Source organism: Leucopleurus acutus, assembly GCF_964270905.1.
Source record: "Leucopleurus acutus genome assembly, chromosome: 10".
Taxonomy (NCBI): domain Eukaryota; kingdom Metazoa; phylum Chordata; class Mammalia; order Artiodactyla; family Delphinidae; genus Leucopleurus; species Leucopleurus acutus.
In genome coordinates, this window is record NC_139153.1 from 83,421,666 (window position 1) to 83,441,339 (window position 19,674).

The 19,674-nt window shown below is 39.6% G+C and overlaps 1 protein-coding gene across 1 annotated transcript in view; it reads left to right on the forward strand.

Moving 5' to 3' along the window:
- The window catches only part of LOC309967667 (zinc finger and SCAN domain-containing protein 23-like), a gene marked incomplete at both ends in the record, with an annotated part of 104,675 nt that overhangs the window by 83,686 nt on the left and 1,315 nt on the right, over nt 1–19,674 (forward strand). The gene's annotated exons all lie outside the window — the stretch shown is intronic.

The window sequence follows — 19,674 nt, forward strand, 5'->3', positions numbered from 1 at the left end:
TGCTTTATTCTGAATGGGAAAGCCCAACAATAACCTGAAATATATCCTCCTTTAAATAGACGTTCCATCAAAATCATGCTCAAAAGTCAATTCAAGAAAACCTTTGTGTGTTTTTACCACTTCTGACACCGAGTGTGTTGGGTTTTTTCCCCACAACAACCAATTCTCTGAAACAAACTGGGTGTCCTACATTCAATTCAATTCTGACACTGACTACCCAGAGTTATCATAGGCCCCACAGGTTAAGGGCTCAATTCCACAAAACTGCCTCTGTTACTGGAGAGTAGGTTCTTGTCTCATCCCAGAGACATTTCAGAGACGAGACACAGAGGCTAAGGAAGCAAAGCGAGGATTTATTAGTTGATAGTACACTCTCAGGAGGGAGAGCAGGCAGGCTCAGGTGAGAAGCTGCTCTGAGTTCCTTCGGCAAGCTGGTTATATAGGGTGTGAAAATGATTGGGCAGAAAATATTCATTGAGGAGGGCGGGGTTTGGGGTCAAATTTCCTGATTTTCATCCCAGCTCCACCTTCCCCGGGGGAGGAGGAATTTTTTCCCTTTCTTGGTCTTAATTGTAAGTGTCATGGTATCGGTGCATCATGGGTACTTCTTCTCTGCAAGGCTAATTTTATTGTAAAGAGGGCGTAACAAGCAAAAGGTTACATTCGGGAGCCAGAGATTCCCACCTTTTGACGCCTTTCTTTGCCTCTAGGACCCCTGTCGCCTCAAGGTGTAAGGTTTCCTGTCACCTGACCCGTGCCCCCCACCCCCTTTCTCTGCTCATATCTAGCTACCTGCCTGCTCTAATACCTCCGCTTCAGGTGCCAATCACAAGTTCAGGCCACCTGTACTTCTGACCAACCAGCTACAAAGTCAGGGTTCCTAGAAGAGCTCACTAAACTCAAGAAAACATTTTTTAAAATATTTATTTATTTGCCTGCGCCGGGTCTTAGCTGCGGCACTTGGGATCTTCGTTGCAGCGTACAGGATATTTTAGTTGCAGCATGCGGGATCTAGTTCCCTGACCAGGGATGGAACCTGGGCCCCCTGCGTTGGGAGCGCAGAGACTTAGCCTCTAGACCACCAGGGAAGCCCCTCAAGGGAGCATTTCACATATTTTTACCAATGTATTATAATGCTGGCTGCCGTGAGCTGGTCTCCTGGAGTGACCCCTGACGTGGGAGACTGGGCTTTGTGCCCGGACCCGGACCCGACCCCAGATTTCTTACCCTGACCGGGCCCCAGAGGTTTCAGAGAAGCAGAGGACTCCTGAGTGTCTGCTCAGGAGAGAGGGGTGGCTTTTTTTGGAATCTGGTGGGTCTTTGACGCATAGAAAGCAGGCACTTTTCTTTAGTCCTTGGGGTCAGAAGCGTTTTCGAAATCAGATTGAGGAATTTTTTTAAAAACATGGTGCGTATATAGTATATTGAATGCATAACACCCCAGGAGCCTGGGGCAGTCCCATATTTTATTACAGAAAGTAGTATCAATATTTCTGTAACAAAATATGAATTTCACTCTAAAACTATAAATAACTTCATGTTATTTCAAGCCAAGCTGTTACAAAATGAATTTATGTCACTTTGAGTATTGCCATCAAATGACTTATGAAAATACTCTTGGTTTTCAGAACTCTGGGGGACGTCAGAATTGTGGAGGAGGGGTTGTGGAGCCGTTCTAGTTAATATTTTCACTGCCTTATTTCTCTAATCTTGTTTGTTTATGTATCACACAGTATTAAAGCAAACAATTCCTGAGCAAGCTGTTGAAAAACTCTTAGAGTTAATACCTTTTGTTAGTCATTATTTTTTTCAACAGATAGTTAATTGATGATTTATATGTCCCAGACATTCTTTTGGCACTTAGAATGGTGCAGGGTACCAAACTGATAGATAAAACCCCTGTTCTTATGGCATTTATATTATTGTGGAGTAACAAACAAAAGGCACATAAAGATATGTTGTCAGTTGGTGGTGAGTGTTACAAAGAAAATAGAGTAAGAGGGTGGATAATGGTAGGAAAACTTTTATATACAATGAGCTAGAAATGTCTCTTTGAGAAGATGATTTTTGAGCATACTTTAAAGAAACAAGGGAATGCCCTATGCTAATATCTGGGTAAGAGCATTCCACGCAGGTGTGAAGGGCCTCAGGTAGACTGCATTTAACATGTCTAAAATAGAAAAGGGTTGGAGTAGAGTGAGTATAGGAAAAAGATTACTCTTTTCATTTCTAAAATAATCATATGAATTTCCATTACCAGGAATGTCAAATCCTCAAATCATCTACATCACTGTTAGGCAGATTTCAAAAACCTTTTCTGTTGTGTTTTTCTTCAAGTGGTATAGGCAGTGTTTAATAATAATACATGTGGAGTTTTAAAAACTGATGGTACTTTCTATATTTTGCAAAGGGGAGTCTCCCTGGAGTGTGAACCTATCTGCAGGGACCCCTCTCCTGAGAGAAAATGACTACAGATCTTATTATTCAGAATGAAAAAAACCCAGGAGGAACCTGTAATAGTAAAGGGGGAGGAAGAGACTTTTTTGTACAAGAAATTGACTTGCAGCAGAATAGCCAGTCCAGCCAGGAAGTCTTCTGCCAACACTTTAGTCGGTTCTGCTACCAGGAGGCACTTGGACCCAGGGAGGCTCTGAGCCAACTCCAGGAACTTTGCTGTCAGTGGTTGAGCCCAGAGAATCATAAGAAGGAGCAGATCCTGCAGTTACTGGTGTTGGAGCAGCTCGTGGCCATCCTGCCTGAGGAGCTCCAGGCTTGGGTGCGGGAGCATCATCCATTGAATGGAGATGAGGCTGTGTCTTTGCTGGGAGATTTGGAGAGAAAACTTGATGGTCCAGAATTTCGGGTGGGAAGAGGAAGCATGTTCTGCTGTGGCAATCAGACCATTAAATTAACCACATTTAATAGTTTGGTCAATAGGAAAGCAGTGAGGGTAACTGAGCTTTTGTCCCTGTCAGGAGTCATTGCTTCTGTCAGTTCATTTTTCTGTCTCATCTCTCCTGCTAAGCCCATTCAGTCCTTTTTCCTAATCCTGTTTCCATGGGAGTTGTTTCCTAAGGTTTTAACTCTGGTTTTCACAGTAGTTTCCTCCTAAGCCCAATGGTCCCTGATTGTCTCCAGGGCACATCTCAAGCAGGTGGACAGGAAATGCTCTGGCAGGAGGTGATATCTCTGGTTGCTGCACAGCAGTCACCAAGTTGTGAGCTCTGGCACATGGAGACCCTGCTCAAGCACGACTCTATATTCACAAAATATAGAAAGTATTAAGATGAAAACCCCATTTCCTACGAGAGAGGTGAGGAGGAGAGGGAGAAATGTATCTGGGAAGGTGGGTTAGGGTAGCAGGCACCTACTTGGCCAACCAAAGCCATCCTTTACAACTTAATCAATAGTGTTTCTAACCCTAACTCTCACCTGAAATCCTCCCTGGCTCATATACTCTCTTTACAAAATACAACCTTTATTCCTGGTCTTTTAAGCAAAAGATTTTTATTTTATTTGTTTTCATATACCATGTTGGTTTTCATTAAAGCATTAAACTATCACATCATTCTGTTGCTTTTTATACCACCTCTGTTTTACAGTCTCCTTTACAATGACCTTCTAAATGTCCTATCCTACCCTGTATCTGTAAGTTTTCTATACCCATCAGTGATAAAGTTATCTTTTAAGGCTTTCACTTTGACTACATTTCTCCTGTCCTCTTCCACATTAAATTCTCTTGTCTTTTCATGTCAGTAGCTTCCCCTACATGTCACTCCAGTCTAGGTTTGTTACACATTTTCCTTTCCACATTCTCTACATGCTAAATGTGCTTTCCGTTTACTAAGCATCTCCCTTTTTACTTCCTGATCCCCTTTAGAATCTGTCTCCAGAAAAATAGCAATAAAGTGACCAGAAGAGTCAAGAAATTAGTCCTTTTCCAGTATTTCCTTTGAGTTCAAGTGGAATCTCCATTTTAATGAGCTCGATGGGACATTTAATTTATTTCCTTCAGGCCAAATTTCACTAAAAATGTGTATTTTAGTGTGTTCATAAAGCAATACTGATGTTAGTTTGTTTGAAGGAATTATTGGTTTACACTGAATCTTCAAGCAATGTTCTATGTGGGGGAGGATTAAGACAAAGGGTTTTCTCTCCAAGCAATAGAGGAAATACACTTTTGCCTTTCTGCTATGCAGTGGGCCCTTTGTATCTGTGGGTTGCACATCCTCCTATTCAACCAAGCGTGGATAGAAAATATTCAGAAAAAAAAATTCCAGAACATTCCAAAAAGTAAAGCTTGAATTTGCAGCACACTGGCAACTATTTCCATAGCATTTACATTGTATTAGGTATTATAAGTAATCTGGAGATGATTTAAAGTATATGGGAGGATGTACATAGGTTATATGCAAATACTATGCTATTTTATATAAGGGATTTAAGCATCTTCAGATTTTGGTGTGGAGGCATGGGTCGTGGAAACAATCCCCTGCAGATACCAGTGGACAACTGTACTTGTATTTGAATGCAATTTAAAGTACTCTTTACACACTTAGACTTTAACAAATTAGTGCCCCTTTTTGGTGTTAAAGATTATTCTCAATCCTACCTTAGTAATTATTACATAGGTTATTTATGCCTAGGATATGTCTATTTCAACTTTCCTTTCTAGCATTTTCCTTAATTGAACATAAGAGCTATTTATTAATTGTTGGAGGAGCATGACTAGAAAAGAGATAAATGATCCCTTGGGAGTTTAATATTTCATCAGTTCAAAAAGGTGACATTTCTATTGTTTACTTTTACATATGTTTAAAATCTTCCATAATAAAAAGCTTAAAAAGAAAGTGACATTTAAATGATCCATTTCCTATTTCTGAAAGTGAGACCAAACCTTAGACTGGGAAGTTGACTGCAAAGCAGGAAGTGTCCAAAGGAATGGAATCACAGAAGATGATACTGAACAGAATCTTCAGAGGCAGGAACATTTTCTTGGGGGCTTATTTTGGAGACCTTTGAGAATGCAAGGACAGGTTTGGAGGGCATCAAGGAAACGCAGAGGAAGGGAAAGAACACAAATGTAATCAGTGTGGGAAAAGCTTCATGCACATCATGAATCTTATTGGACATCAGAGAATCACGGGAAAAACCCTTTCAGTGTACAGAATGTGGAAGAGCCTTCAGTCAAAATACAACCCTTTTAAATCACCTCATAATTCACTCTGGCAAAAAACCTTATCAGTGTAATCATTGTGGCAAAAGTTTTAGTTAAGGCTCAGTCCTTATTAAACATCAAAGAAGTCACACTGGGGAGGGGCCTTATGAGTGCAATGAATGTGGCAAAACCTTCAGTAACAGCACAGGCCTTAGCATCAGAGGTACCATACCTTAATGAAATGTTACCAGTGCAATGACTGTGGGAAGGCTTTCAGAGAAAGTTCAAACCTTAATAAACATCAGCGAATTCATACAGGAGAAAAGCCCTACGAATGTGATGAATGTGGAAAAGCCTTCAGTGGAAGTTCTGACCTTACTAGACATCACAGAATTCACACTGGGGAGAAACCCTAAGAATGTGACAAGTGTGGGAAGGCCTTCCGACTGAGCTTACATCTTACTGAACACCAGAGAATCCACAACAAAGAAAAACCCTATGTGTAGTAAGTATGGAAGAGCCTTTAAACAGAGATCAGGTCTTTTTCAACATAAAAAAAAAAAAAGCACAACTAATCAAAATCACTTTGGGAATTCCCTGGTGATCTGGTGGTTAGGACTCTGAGCTCTCATTGCTGAGGGCTCAGGTTCGATTCCTGGTCAGGGAACTAAAATCCCGCAAGTGGCGTGGCAAAAAAAATCACATTGCTTTAATTACTGTAGTAAGAATGTTAAGCAGCATTTGTTTCTCGTAGAATTCAGAGAAGCTACATGAGCACTCTCCATATCTGTCACCGTCTCAATTTCTCTGACATCAAAGTATCTACAGACTAGATTCTCTCTCAGAGTGAGCTAAGCCAGATTTTCTATTTCTAGGCCTCAAGGCTGACTAATTTAAAATGTAAAGCTTCAGAATAGCCTGTTTCATCCTATCCACAATGAAATTTAGAGAAAAATGCACACCCATAACCCAGAGTTGAAAGTACCACAACATTTCTCAAGTGAGTAGTTAAAGGTTTAGGCATTGCTTTTCTTCCTCACTTTTTCTTCCTTTGCTTTATGTGTGGTGATCAAGACCTTAGTAACTTGTTAGATGTTGCTTTAAAAGGGGGTTGACATGGGGTGAGGAAAGATCCTAGGTTCTAGTATCCACTATGCCACTGTGATCTTAGGCGAGTCCTCCACACATTCTAGGCCTTAGATTCCTCATCTGTGAATTATGGGATTAGAATATATATTCTCTCAAAGATCCCTTGAACCTCTACAATTGATTTTTGTGAATGCCTTCAAGCTTCTGTATTTAATTCCTCAACCTGACATTCAAGAGGCTCCTCTACAAATTAGTCCCAGTAAGAAATGTTGTTTTCTTCACTATCCTACAAGAGCTCTCTGCTCTTATTGTATTGGTCTCACTTTCCCCAGCTCCCCCCAGTACACTCCAGCTTCCATGTCTTTGTCTTCCATTCTAACCCCCTTCATGCCCTCTTTATCTTTGTTGTTTCTCCAATTAAATTTGATGTATGTCTTACTGTAACTCCACTTAGAATAAACAAGTTTTCTGAGCACTGAAACTCCCAGAGGCTGTATGCAGTACTCCTAAGGTGTCACTTAAAAATGGGCTTGGGTTAAATAGTATTGACCCTCTTGGGAATCTCTCTTCCCTTTTTTTCAGACCACTTATAATACCATAGGCGTCATTTCTTTCTAATTCTCTGCCTTCCCTCCAAACTTGCATTTCCTAAGTATCATTGTTTCAGAGGAGGAAGCAGAGATAGTGGGTTCAATCAGAGATGATGGCATCACATTTAAGGGAAAAAAAAGGAAAAGAAAACCCTAGATAGGGAGTCAAAGTACAGACACCTATATCAGAATTTATGATCAGCTACTGGTAATAAAGATCTGAAAAATACACAAACTGTATTCTTCTCGAGTAAAAGAAGTCTAAAGGTAGATAGTTTAGGGTTGTTGCTTTTACTCCATGGAATCATCAGGGATCCAGGTCCCTTCCAGTTTTCACCATCCTCTGCATGGCTGCTGAAGCACCAGCCATCAATTCTACATTCCAGTCAGCAGGAAGGGCCAAAAAGGACTCCCAAATCAGTCAGCATCTTTCACGGAGCCTTCTCAGGACAGTATATTTCTTCTTATATTGAATTAGCCAGAACTTAGTCACATGACCACAACTCAGCTTCAAGGGTAGCCGAGAAATGTAATCTTTATTCCAGGTGCCAAAGGACACAAATAAAAAATTAGATTTCTGGGGCTTCCCTGGTGGCGCAGTGGATGAGAGTCCACCTGCCGATGCAGGAGACACGGGTTCGTGACCTGGTCTGGGAGGATCCTACATGCCGCGGAGCGGCTGGGCCCGTGAGCCATGGCCACTGAGCCTGCACGTCCAGAGCCTGTGCTCCGCAACGGGAGAGGCCACAACAGTGAGAGGCCCGAGTATTGCAAAAAAAAAGATTTCTGTTACCTAATAAAAAGGAGCTACTTAGTTAGTAGGCAATCAACAGCCTGCCACAGTCCCAAATAAAGTCATGGCATTTTGAGTTCTAAAGTGCAGGTACTAACTCGTGTGTGTGTGTGTGTGTGTGTGTGTGTGTGTGTGTGTGTGTGTGCTGTCAGCAACCATCTACTTTTACTTACAGCAGCTCTGGTCATGGATTATTTGTGAAGGGTTTTTCTTTTTTTTTTTTTAACTTTATCTTTTTATTTTATTTTTGAAGTATCCTTTTTTTTGAATTTTATTTTATTTTATTTTCATACAGCAGGTTCTTATTTGTTATCTATTTTATACATACTAGTGTATATATGTCAATCCCAATCTCCCAATTCATCCCACCACCACCCCCAACCCTGCTTTTCCTCCTTGGTGTCCATACGTTTGCTCTCTACATCCATGTCTCTAAACCGGTTCATCTGTACCATTTTTCTAGATTCCACATATATGCATTGATATAGAATATTTGTTTTTCTCTTTCTGACTTACTTGACTCTGTATGACAGTCTCTAGGTCCATCCACGTCTCTACAAGTGACCCAATTTTGTTCCTTTTTATGGCTGAGTAATATTCCATTGTATATATGTACCACGTCTTCTTTATCCATTCCTCTGTTGGTGGGTATTTAGGTTGCTTCCATGACCTGGCTATTGTAAATAGTGCTGCAATGAACACTGGGGTGCATGTGTCTTTTTGAATTATGGTTTTCTCTGGATATATGCCCAGTAGTGGGATTGCTGGGTCATAAGGTAATTCTATTTTTAGTTTTTTAAGGAAACTCCATACTGTTCTCCATAATGGCTGTATCAATTTACATTGCCACCAACAGTTCAAGAGGGTTCCTTTTTCTCCACACCCTCTCCAGCATTTGTTGTTTGTAGATTTTCTGATGATGCCCATTCTAACTGGTGTGAGGTGATATCTCATTGTAGTTTTGATTTGCATTTCTCTAATAATTAGTGATTTGAGCAGCTTTTCATGTGCTTCTTGGCCACCTGTATGTCTTCTTTGGTGAAATGTCTATTTAGGTCTTCTACCCATTTTTGTATTGGGCTGTTTGTTTTTTTAATATTGAACTGCATGAGCTGTTTATATATTTTGGAGATTAATCCTTGGTCCATTGTTTCATTTGCAAATATTTTCTCCCATTCTGAGGGTTGTATTTTTGTCTTGTTTATAGTTTCCTTTGCTGTGCAAAAGCTTTTAAGTTTCATTAGGTCTCATTTGTTTATTTTTGTTTTTATTTCCATTACTCTAGAAGATGGGTCAAAAAAGGTCTTGTGATTTATGTCAAAAAGTGTTCTTCCTATGTTTTCCTCTAAGAATTTTATAGTGTCCAGTCTTACATTTAGGTCTTTAATCCATTTTGAGTTTATTTTTGTGTTTGGTGTTAGGAAGTGTTCTAATTTCATTCTTTTACATGTAGCTGTCCAGTTTTCCCAGCACCACTTATTGAAGAGACTGTCTTTTCTCCATTGTATATCCTTGCCTCCTTTGTCATAGATTAGTTGACCATAGGTGCATGGGTTTACGTCTGGGCTTTCTGTCCTGTTCCATTGATCTGTATTTCTGTTTTTGTGCCAGTACCCTATTGTCTTGATTACTGTAGCTTTGTAGTATAGTCTGAAGTCAGGGAGTCTGATTCCTCCAGCTCCGGTTTTTTCCCCTCAAGACTGCTTTGGCTATTCAGAGTCTTCTGTGTCTCCATACAAATTTTAAGATTTTTTGTTCTAGTTCTGTAAAAAAATGCCATTGGTAATTTGATAGGGATTGCGTTGATTCTCTAGATTGCTTTGGGTAGTATAGTCATTTTCACAATATTGATTCTTCCAATCCGAGAATGTGGTGTATCTCTCCATCTGTTTGTGTCATCTTTGATTTCTTTCATCAGTGTCTTATAGTTTTCTGAGTACAGGTCTTTTATCTCTTTAGGTAGGTTTATTCCTAGGTATTTTATTCTTTTTGTTGCAATGGTGAATGGGATTATTTCCTTAATTTCTCTTTCTGGTATTTCATTGTTAGTGTATAGGAATGCAAGAGATTTCTGTGCATTAATTTTGTATCCTGCAACTTTACCAAATTCATTGATTAGCTCTAGTAGTTTTCTGGTGGCATCTTTAGGATTCTCTATGTATAGTATCATGTCATCTGCAAACAGTGACAGTTTTACTTCTTCTTTTCCAATTTGTATTCCTTTTATTTCTTTTTCTTCTCTGATTGCCATGGCTAGGACTTCCAAAACTATGCCGAATCATAGTGGTGAGAGTGGACATCCTTGTCTTGTTCCTGATCTTAGAGGAAATGCTTTCAGTTTTTCACCATTGAGAATGATGTTTGCTGTGGGTTTGTCGTTTATGGCCTTTATTATGTTGAGGTAGGTTCCCTCTGTGCCCACTTTCTGGAGGGTATTTATCATAGATGGGTGTTGAATTTTGTCAAAAGCTTTTTCTGCATCTATTGAGATGATCATATGGTTTTTATTCTTCAGTTTGTTAATATGGTATATCACATTGATTGATTTGCATATATTGAAGAATCCTTGCATCCCTGGGATAAATCCCACTTGATCATGGTGTATGATCCTTTTAATGTGCTGTTGGATTCTGTTTGCTAGTAGTTTTTGAGATTTTTGCATCTATATTCATCAGTGATATTGGTCTGTAATTTTCTTTTTTTGTAGTATCTCTGTCTGGTTTTGGTATCAGGGTGATGGTGGCCTCATAGAATGAGCTTGGGAGTGTTTCTTCCTCTGCAATTTTTGGAAGAGTTTGAGAAGGACGGGTGTTAGTTCTTCTCTAAATGTTTGATAGAATTCACCTGTGAAGCCATCTGGTCCTGGACTTTTGTTTGCTGGAAGATTTTTAATCACAGTTTCAATTTCAGTGCTTGTGATTGGTCTGTTTATATTTTCTATTTCTTTCTGGTTCAGTCTTGGACATTTGTATCTTTCTAAGAATTTGGCCATTTCTTCCAGGTTGTCCATTTTATTGCCATAGAGTTGCTTGTAGTAGTCTCTTATGATGCTTTGTATTTCTGCAGTGTCCGTTGTAACTTCTCCTTTTTCATTTCTAATTTTATTGATTTGAGTCCTCTCCCTCTTTTTCTTGATGAGTCTGGCTAAAGGTTTATCAATTTTGTTTATCTTCTCAAAGAACCAGCTTTTAGTTTTATTGATCTTTGCTATTATTTTCTTTGTTTCTATTTCATTTATTTCTGCTCTGATCTTATCTTATTCTTAACAGAATTTTGGGTTGTTTCCAGTTTAGAGCTATAAAAAATGCTGCTAAAGTGTGTCTTTACATGTAAATATATATGTATTTCTGGCAGCAATATAACTAGAAGTGAAACTCTTGGGTCATAGAATATGCATATGTTCAACTTCAGCAGATATACCAAAGAATTTACCAAAAATGTTGTTACCAATTTACACTCTCATCAACAGTGTATGAAAATTTCCTTTGCTCCATAATCCTTGCCAACACTTTACACTGTGAATTCATTTTTAACAGGGATTTCAGCTTTCAGTTTGCGGTTTCTTAACAAATACCTAATGACCTATCATATTGGCAACATTGAAAAGCCTGAAAACATACAGTTGGGGAGGCAGTGTGAAAACAGGCACTATCTCGCATTGCTGTTGAAAGTGCAAAATGATACAACCCTTACAAAGACACTTCTCTCCTCTCCTCTCTTCATTGTTCATTGCAGCATTATTTGTTAAAGCAAAATATTGGAAACAATCCAAATACCCATCCCTAAGAGACTGGTTGAAAAAATAATGGTACATCTACGCAATGGAGTACTATACCACTGTAAAGAGAAAAAGAGGAATATTTCTATGAACAGATTTAGAATAATTTCCAGGTTATTCTATTAAGTTATAAAGCAAGATGCAAAAGAGTGTGTATAATATAATTTACAGTGGTAAAAGGGTAAACGCATATTTTTGTAAAAGAAAGGAAGGAAGGGAAGGGATGAGAGAAGGAAGTAGGAAGGAAAGGATAAATTTAAAACTAATGAAAATGGAACAAGAGTATATATAGGATAAAGCAATTAGGGATGGAAGCAAAACTCTGAATATATCTTTTTATATAATTTTGATTTTGAACTGTTTTGCATATTCAGAAAGGAAATGAAAAAGATGAAAGGAAAGCAAATCTTGAAATTAAAACAGAAGCAAATGACTAACTGTATATCAAGTTTATAACATAACTACACAGAGAAAAGAATTCAAATAAGGTATGTATATGTACTCTGAACTATACTCCCTTAATGGGATACAATTCAAGAACAAATAAAGCAAGTAAAGAAATTTTGAACTGTACATAGTAGGTGTGTTGTTGCTAGTGATGTTGATATTTTAATTTTGAAAATTAAAAAAAAAAGATTGTAAGAGAAAATTGAGTGAATATATTGATGCTGCTGGGAGCCAGGGTGTTCACTGTGGAAGAAAGGAAAATCAAATGTGCAATGGTGAAAATGAAAAAGAAAATCTGTGAAGTTGTATTTGAATTGGAAATATCTTATAAAATCCCTATCATATGTATATTTTATTCCAGCTCTAAGGTCCACTGATAGGGCCTAGAAGCAATGACCTATCCCAGTAGCAATGAGCTTATCTAGTTTTCAAAATCTAGATCCTGGTCTCTGTATATTATTCTCCATTAAAATGAACCACGGCTTCATGGAGCAATGGTGGATTTCAGGTCTAAGGCAGAAAAAGTGTAAAATGAGCCTGGAATATCTCGTGCGAGAAAGTAAAGTGCACAAAAACTTTCTTTGCAGGAAACTTTCTTTGCAACTGATAAATGTAGAAGGAATGTGCCTTAGGTTCCTCAACTGCTAAATGGGGATAATTATACCGAACTCACAGGACTGTTAATGTAGAGTGAGTTAGCATGTGTAAATGAGTTAGTATGCGTAAAACATTATATTAGCTGTTATTACTGTATATTAACCCCCTTGGAAGAGACTATGACACTTAGCGCCTCACTACGCCTGGAAGGGGATTCAGCGTGGCGACCACAGAGGTGTGAAAACCTCCGGGCTTACTAGAAGGAACGCGGCCTGAACCGCTGTTCCCCCGAAGAGAGGCGGTGTGACGCACTTCCGGCCTTTGTAGTCTATCATTATCCGGGCTGCGGTTGTCAAGGATTCAGAGGTGGTGCCACGGCTAGCCGGTGAGCTTCGGAGTCCGGCTGCTGCAGGGCCTTCGGGAGGTCCGGGCTGTGCGCTGCGACTCTGGACTGGGCGTGGGGAGGAGGCAGCGGGTCTTCTTGGCCAGAGCTTGGCCGGACAGTTGAGGGGCAGAGGAGGCTGCCCCTGAAACTAGAAGGGCCCCGTTAACCGAGTCAGCGTCCTTGCCCCCACCCCCATCCCCTTCGTCTGTTCCTGAGCCCTTCAACCACTCCGTCCTAGCCCCCGTGCCCCTCGGAACTCTCCTTCCCCGCATCTAAGGGTAAGGGTAGATTCGGATATCCAGGATGGTTTCTATTTTCCCGCCTACCATTCCCGACTGGGGGCTTATTTTAAACAACGAGCAAGGATAGTTTTATAACATGCCACAGGCACTCTTAGTCTGATTCACTCAAGAGTGTACAGGCTCTTGCCACCTGTTGATTTAAAAAAAACACGAATATTTAAATAGCACTTATGTGTCAGCCAGCACTGTTCAAAGCACTTTACAAATATTAACTTATTTGCTTTTCATAACTCTATGAGGTAGGCACTGGTAGTATGGAACTTCTCCCTCCTCCCCGCTTTATTTAAGGTCCAGGAAGAAAATGAGATTAAGTAACTCACCCCAGTTGATACAGCTGGTAAGGGGTGTAGTCAGGATTCAAATCCAGGGAGTCTGGCTTCAGAGTCTATTTTCTTAAACCCTTTGCTATGCTGACTCTCTCTTTTTCTCTGTATTAGCTTTACAGTCACAACCCAGGAAGTGAGTTCCCTTATTTGAATCTGGTCCTACCCCTTTTCTACGTTAGTAATCCTGAACTTCTAGTTAGGATTTAAGATTAGAGAGAGGTATATACCTGAAGACATGTAAGTCTGTCAGAGTGTGTCTGCAAACCTGATGAAACAGCCATTTCTTTTGTGTGTGTACATGTGTTTCCCCACCCACTCACTGGTGTGGTGCTTTGAGCAATAGAAAAGATGAGTCTTGGCCCTAAAGGTAGGTAGCAGCTGTTGATCAAGCCACCCTTGTACCAAAAATTGTACATTAAATTGTACATTATCTCATTAAAAGGTGGTTAATTGGCATGTTTCATATGTGCTGTGCCCTTTGTGCAAAACCACCTTATAAGCATTATCTCATTTAATTCTCTCAAAGACTTTGCAAGGTAGTTGTCCTCATTGCATACATGAGGAGATTGAGGCTCAGAAAAATCAATCAGGTAACTTGCCCAAGATCACACTGTTAGTAAGTCAGAATTCACAACCAGATCTGCCTATCTATGTTCTCTGCTGCCTCATACTATCTTCTACTTAGCTTAGTTAATAGGAAAAATATGAGCTATGTCGTGTGTGTGTGTGTGTGTGTGTGTGATTGCAGACACATAGAAAGGATACATTCCAATTTTTAACAGTGTCTGTTTCTCAGGAGTAGAACTTGGTGAAGGAATTCTAAATTCTGTACTTTTGGGGGTTTTTTGTTTGTTTTAATAAGAGTAGACTGGGATGGATGAGGAAGACGTCAGGGAGGACGTGAGATTTTAATCAAACTGCAGAGATCGGGTAGGGTTTGAATAATGCGGAAGGCAAGACCAGTGACATGGAACAGGGACGAGAAAAGCCTGGTTAAAGAAACGCCTAAGCAGAGCTGGCAGTTTCTGCATGTGGAATATAGGAAAACAAGAGTGGGGCCAGACAGTGGAAGCTAGAAGTGTAAATGGTCTTTAGCCAGGCTTGAGAGTTTGGGATAGGTAGTGAGGAGCCACAGATGGTGACATCAGAAGTGAGGGTAGGGGGATGTATTACGATGAAGGCACCTTTGCATTGCGTGCTGCTTTGTCTTCACTACATGCATATCCTTGGTAAAGAGCATTGCTCCACAGGAATGATGTAGATTTAAGGGTGTTGAGCTTGCCAAGGCTCTAGGAAAAACCAGCTTTAAAATGCAGGTGTATTTTTTAAGGTAGGGGAGATTATTATGCTAATTATATACCTGGCATATACAATGAGGTGGTGATCCTGGATGGGAGATTAGTAGCTGTATGCTTGTGACCAGGAGGGCAGGGTTATTAAAAAAAAAAACAACTTGGGAAGCCTTTCAGAGACAGTGGCTTCAAAGAACTAAGATAAGCTGGTGTGAGGACCTGGGTATTCAGGCCACCAGATAAAAGCAAATTCAGGGCAGGGAAAGCAAAAGGGAACCTAGGATATACAGAGAATGGAGGGAAGTTGATCTTAGTGAAACTGAGTAAAGATTTGAAACACCATATACCAGAAATGATTTTCTATTGGCAGAGCTCAAAGCTTCAGCTGCATTGTCTGTGAATAGAAAAACTTTGACTTGAAACCAAGGTTGTTAGGCAGCAGATAGGAAGAAGACATTTTTCAGGGGCCTGGAAGGTTGAGAAAACAAGCAGTTGTTTAATTCTTTGAACCCATGCTGGGTTAACCGAGTAATGTGAGAGCACATATTCTTAATTTACCTATTTGATATTTGTACCCCCCAAATTTCTCACCCTAGAACAAGCTCAGCAGACCATGGTTCATGCTACCATCATATCTCCCCTAGATTATTACCGTAGCTTCTCTTCCTGCATCTGCTTTTCCCAATGGTCTATTGTCACAGCAGCCAGTTATGTTTTTATATTAAAATTGAATAAAATTTTATCACCCCTCTGCTCAAAACCTCCTCCTCCTCTCTTAGAGTATGAGGCAGAGCCCTTACGATGGCTTTTCATGGTCTGTTCCTAACTTGACTTCATCTGTTCCTGTCCTGTTTGCTTCCTCTATTCTAGCCACATTGGTCAACTTACCGTCCCTTGAAAAATACAGGCATGCTTCTACCTCCAAGAACTCAGTGTTCCCTTTGCATGGAACAGTCTTTCTCCAGATAGTCATGTGACTTGCTTCTCACTTCCTTCAGGTCTCTGCTCAAATAACGGTTTGTCAACAAGATTTTCCTTGACTACCCCACATAAAATAGAGACCTTTCTTCTCCCTTACTGCCTATCTCCTTTACCTTTATTTTCCTATATAGCATTTATCACTACTTGACATATAATTATTGTCTGTTTCCTATGGCCCCCTTTCCTCATCCTGTCCCCTTCTTACCCCCACATAGAGGAGAGAGAGTGGTGTAGTGATTGAGACTATAAATTCTAGAGTTAGCTTTGCTGGGTTTGAATTGCAGCCTCACCACTTACTACCTGTGAAGCACTGCATGAATGACTTAAACTCTTTGTGCCTCAGTTTTCTTATCTGCAATATGGGGGTAATAATAGTACCTTACTCATAGTTGCTTTGAGGATTAATTGAGTTAATATATGTAAAGCGTCCAAAACAGTGTCTGGTAAATTAAAAGCACTATAAATGTCAGCTATTATTATATTGCTATAAAAATGTAAATTCTTTGAGATGAGAAAATTTTTTTGTTTGTAGCCTAGAACAGTACCTGGAATGTGGTAGGCTCTGAGTTAATATTTGCTCAATGAATGAGTGGAATATGAAAAGTTCTGACAGAAAAAGATAATGTGGTGGTCAGAGTGGTGGTGAGTTGGGGGAAAACATGAACTCAGGGATCCTATCTTTTGAGTAAAAACCCTCTCCATTCTTCCTAGGGTGGTCTATAGAAGTCAAGCAAGCCAAAGATGTTAGAAATTTGTGAGAGAATAATGTTCACAGGTTATCCAGAAGGATGCTGTCCCACACCAATGTGGTTTTTTTTGTCTTTGATAATTATAACCAATAATGTCAATATGAATTTAACTTTTCTTCTAGTTGTAGTATGATCAGTGTTCACTTATAATTTAAATAATCTACCCTTGGTTTTTTAAATTTTGTGATGTATGCCAATACTTAAGAATAGTGTAGGGTTATTTTTACAGTGAATTACAATAATTTTACTTAAAATTAAAACAAAAACATTTTAAAACTATAGGTCATGATCCCTTTGTGGGTCGTGAAATCTATGTAGTGGGCTATGACCAGGGTTTTTTGTTTTTTCATTTTATGAAATAGGATTTAAAAAATAAGAGTATATATCACATAATGTAAGGGTACCTAGTATTTTGTAAAAAAATTATTTGTATATGTGTATCTCACACATGCACAAACGTATTCATAAGCACATGTATGTGTGTTCTGGTCACAATATACAATGTTTCTTACTGAGGGTCCTGGTCAAATAAGTTTGAAAGCCTCTGCCCAAAAATGGTGCTTGGCAGCTCATGCTGCTCAATATCAAAAAAACAAACGACCCAATCCAAAAATGGGCAGAAGACCTAAACAGACATTTCTCCAAAGAAGACATACAGATTGCCAACAAACACATGAAAGGATGCTCAATATCATTAATCATTAGAGAAATGCAAATCAAAACTACAGTGAGGGGGCTTCCCTGGTGGCGCAGTGGTTGGGAGTCTGCCTGCCGAAGCAGGGGACACGGGTTTGTGCCCCGGTCTGGGAAGATCCCACCTGCCGCGGAGCGGCTGGGCCAGGGAGCCATGGCCACTGAGCCTGCGCGTCCAGAGCCTGTGCTCCGCACCGGGAGAGGCCACAACGGTGAGAGGCCCGCGTACCGCAAAAGAAAAACAACAACAAAAAACTATAATGAGGTATCACCTCACACAGGTCAGAATGGCCATCATCAAAAAATCTACAAACAAGAAATGCTGGAGAGGGTGTGGAGAAAAGGGAACCCTCATACACTGTTGGTGGCAATGTAAATTGAAACAGCCACTATGGAGAACAGTATGGAGGTTCCTTAAAAAACTAAAACTAGAACTACCATATGACTCAGCAATCCCATTACTGGGCATACACCCTGAGAAAACCATAATTCAAAAAGAGTCATGTACCACAATGTTCACGGCAGTGCTATTTACAATAGCCAGGATGTGGAAGCAACCTAAGTGTCCATCGACAGATGAATTGATAAAGAAGATGTGGCACATATATACAATGGAATATTACTCAGCCATAAAAAGAAACAAAGTTGAATTATTTGTAGTAGGGTGGATGGACCTAGAGTCTGTCATACAGAGTGAAGTAAGTCAGAAAGAGAAAATCATATGCTAACACATATATATGGAATCTAAAAATAAATGGTTCTAATGAACCTAGGGTCAGAACAGGAATAACAGACGCAGACGTAGAGAATGGACTTGAGGACAAGGGGGTAAGCTGGGACGAAGTGAGAGAGTAGCATTGACATATATACACTACCAAAAGTAAAATAGATAGCTAGTGGGAAGCAGCTACATAGCACAGGGAGATCAGCTCAGTGCTTTATGACCACCTAGAAGGGTGGGATAGGGAGGGTGGGAGGGAGACCCAAGAGGGAGGGGATATGGGGATATACGTATGCATATAGCTGATTCACTTTGTTATACAGCAGAAACTAACACAACATTGTAAAGCAATTATACTCCAATAAAGATGTTTAAAAATAAGTAAAGTATGTACTAGAAAAAAAATGGTGCTTGGAAATCATTAGGTCACATAATTATTTTTCTTTCAGAAAATTGCCTTCATTAATTACTATCCTGATTAAGATTTAAGTGGTCATAGACGTTTGTCTCTTTATTAGCGCTTATTTTATTTTACGTACGATTGCCCACTCTCCATCCTCAAGGAACTTCAAAGAGAAACAATTTCCAAGAAATTGAAGAGCAGGAAAGAGCTAAAGTTCTGTGTTTTAAAAATATTAGAACTAATATTTCCTTCATTTTCATATCTATGGACCAAAACCACTCCAGTTGACTACTTCCTGATTCTTTCACCTTAGTGTTTAGATCACTAGGATATTCATTTAACCTGTCAATAAAATTTATAAGAAAAATAACAATAGTGGTAATTTATAATACTTTCGAGTTTACCAGACTGCCAGCTTCTTTGTGCTCTTTATCTGTGATCTTATTTTATTTCTATATCAACCTAGAAAGGTAGACAAGGTTGGCTTTAGGATCCCTATTTTACAGATTGAGTAGACTAAGGCTCAAAAGATGAAGCCCAAGACTGTGCAGGGAGTACCTGGGAGATCAGTCTCAATCCCAGATCTTCCCCACTCCAAGCATACATCTCTTTCCTCCACACCTCACCTGATGTGAAGGACTCTGCTTCTCTTCCCCAAGCACATTTTTTTGCTCCTCATTGTGTCTTTTTATCTTCTTTACTTTCCCTTCCACCTCCTTTTTCTTTCCTTTCTCTCTTTGATTCTTAGTGTCTTCTGTGACCACTTGGGCCCAAAGTGTTTGTTTACCCCCATTCAACTAAAAACTGACTATGAGTGCAGTATCTTGGCATTCAAATGGAAACCCAGTACATCCACGCTGATTTATTTGAGCTGATTCATTCAGGATGATCAAAATGGTCCCTTCCTTCAATAAAACTCAGGGCGGGGGCGGTGTTGTTTTGGTTTTGTTTTCCTTCCTATATTCATCAGTATTTGAATAGTCCTTATTAATTATGCATTTATATTCTTCATTAGACGAAGTTACTGATTTTAGTATAAATACTCCCAGTGCCTACCAGCAGACAAGATTTTCTACATTTTAATACTTTTTTTTCCTGCAAATTATTTTTTAGATTTTGGGATTTCCAGAAGAAAAGATCAAGGGGGAATTATCAAGAATAGATTCATTTTCTGAATAGTTAAACCTCAAATGACCACAGCCTTGGCCCTTCAGACTCCAGAGATGCAGGAGGGACTTATAGCAGTGAAGGTAAAAGAGGAAGAGGGAGACCATGCCTATGGGCAAGAATCTGGCCTGTCAAGAGATAACCCTCACACCAGAGAGATCTTTCGTAGACGCTTCAGGCAATTCTGCTACCAGGAGACACCT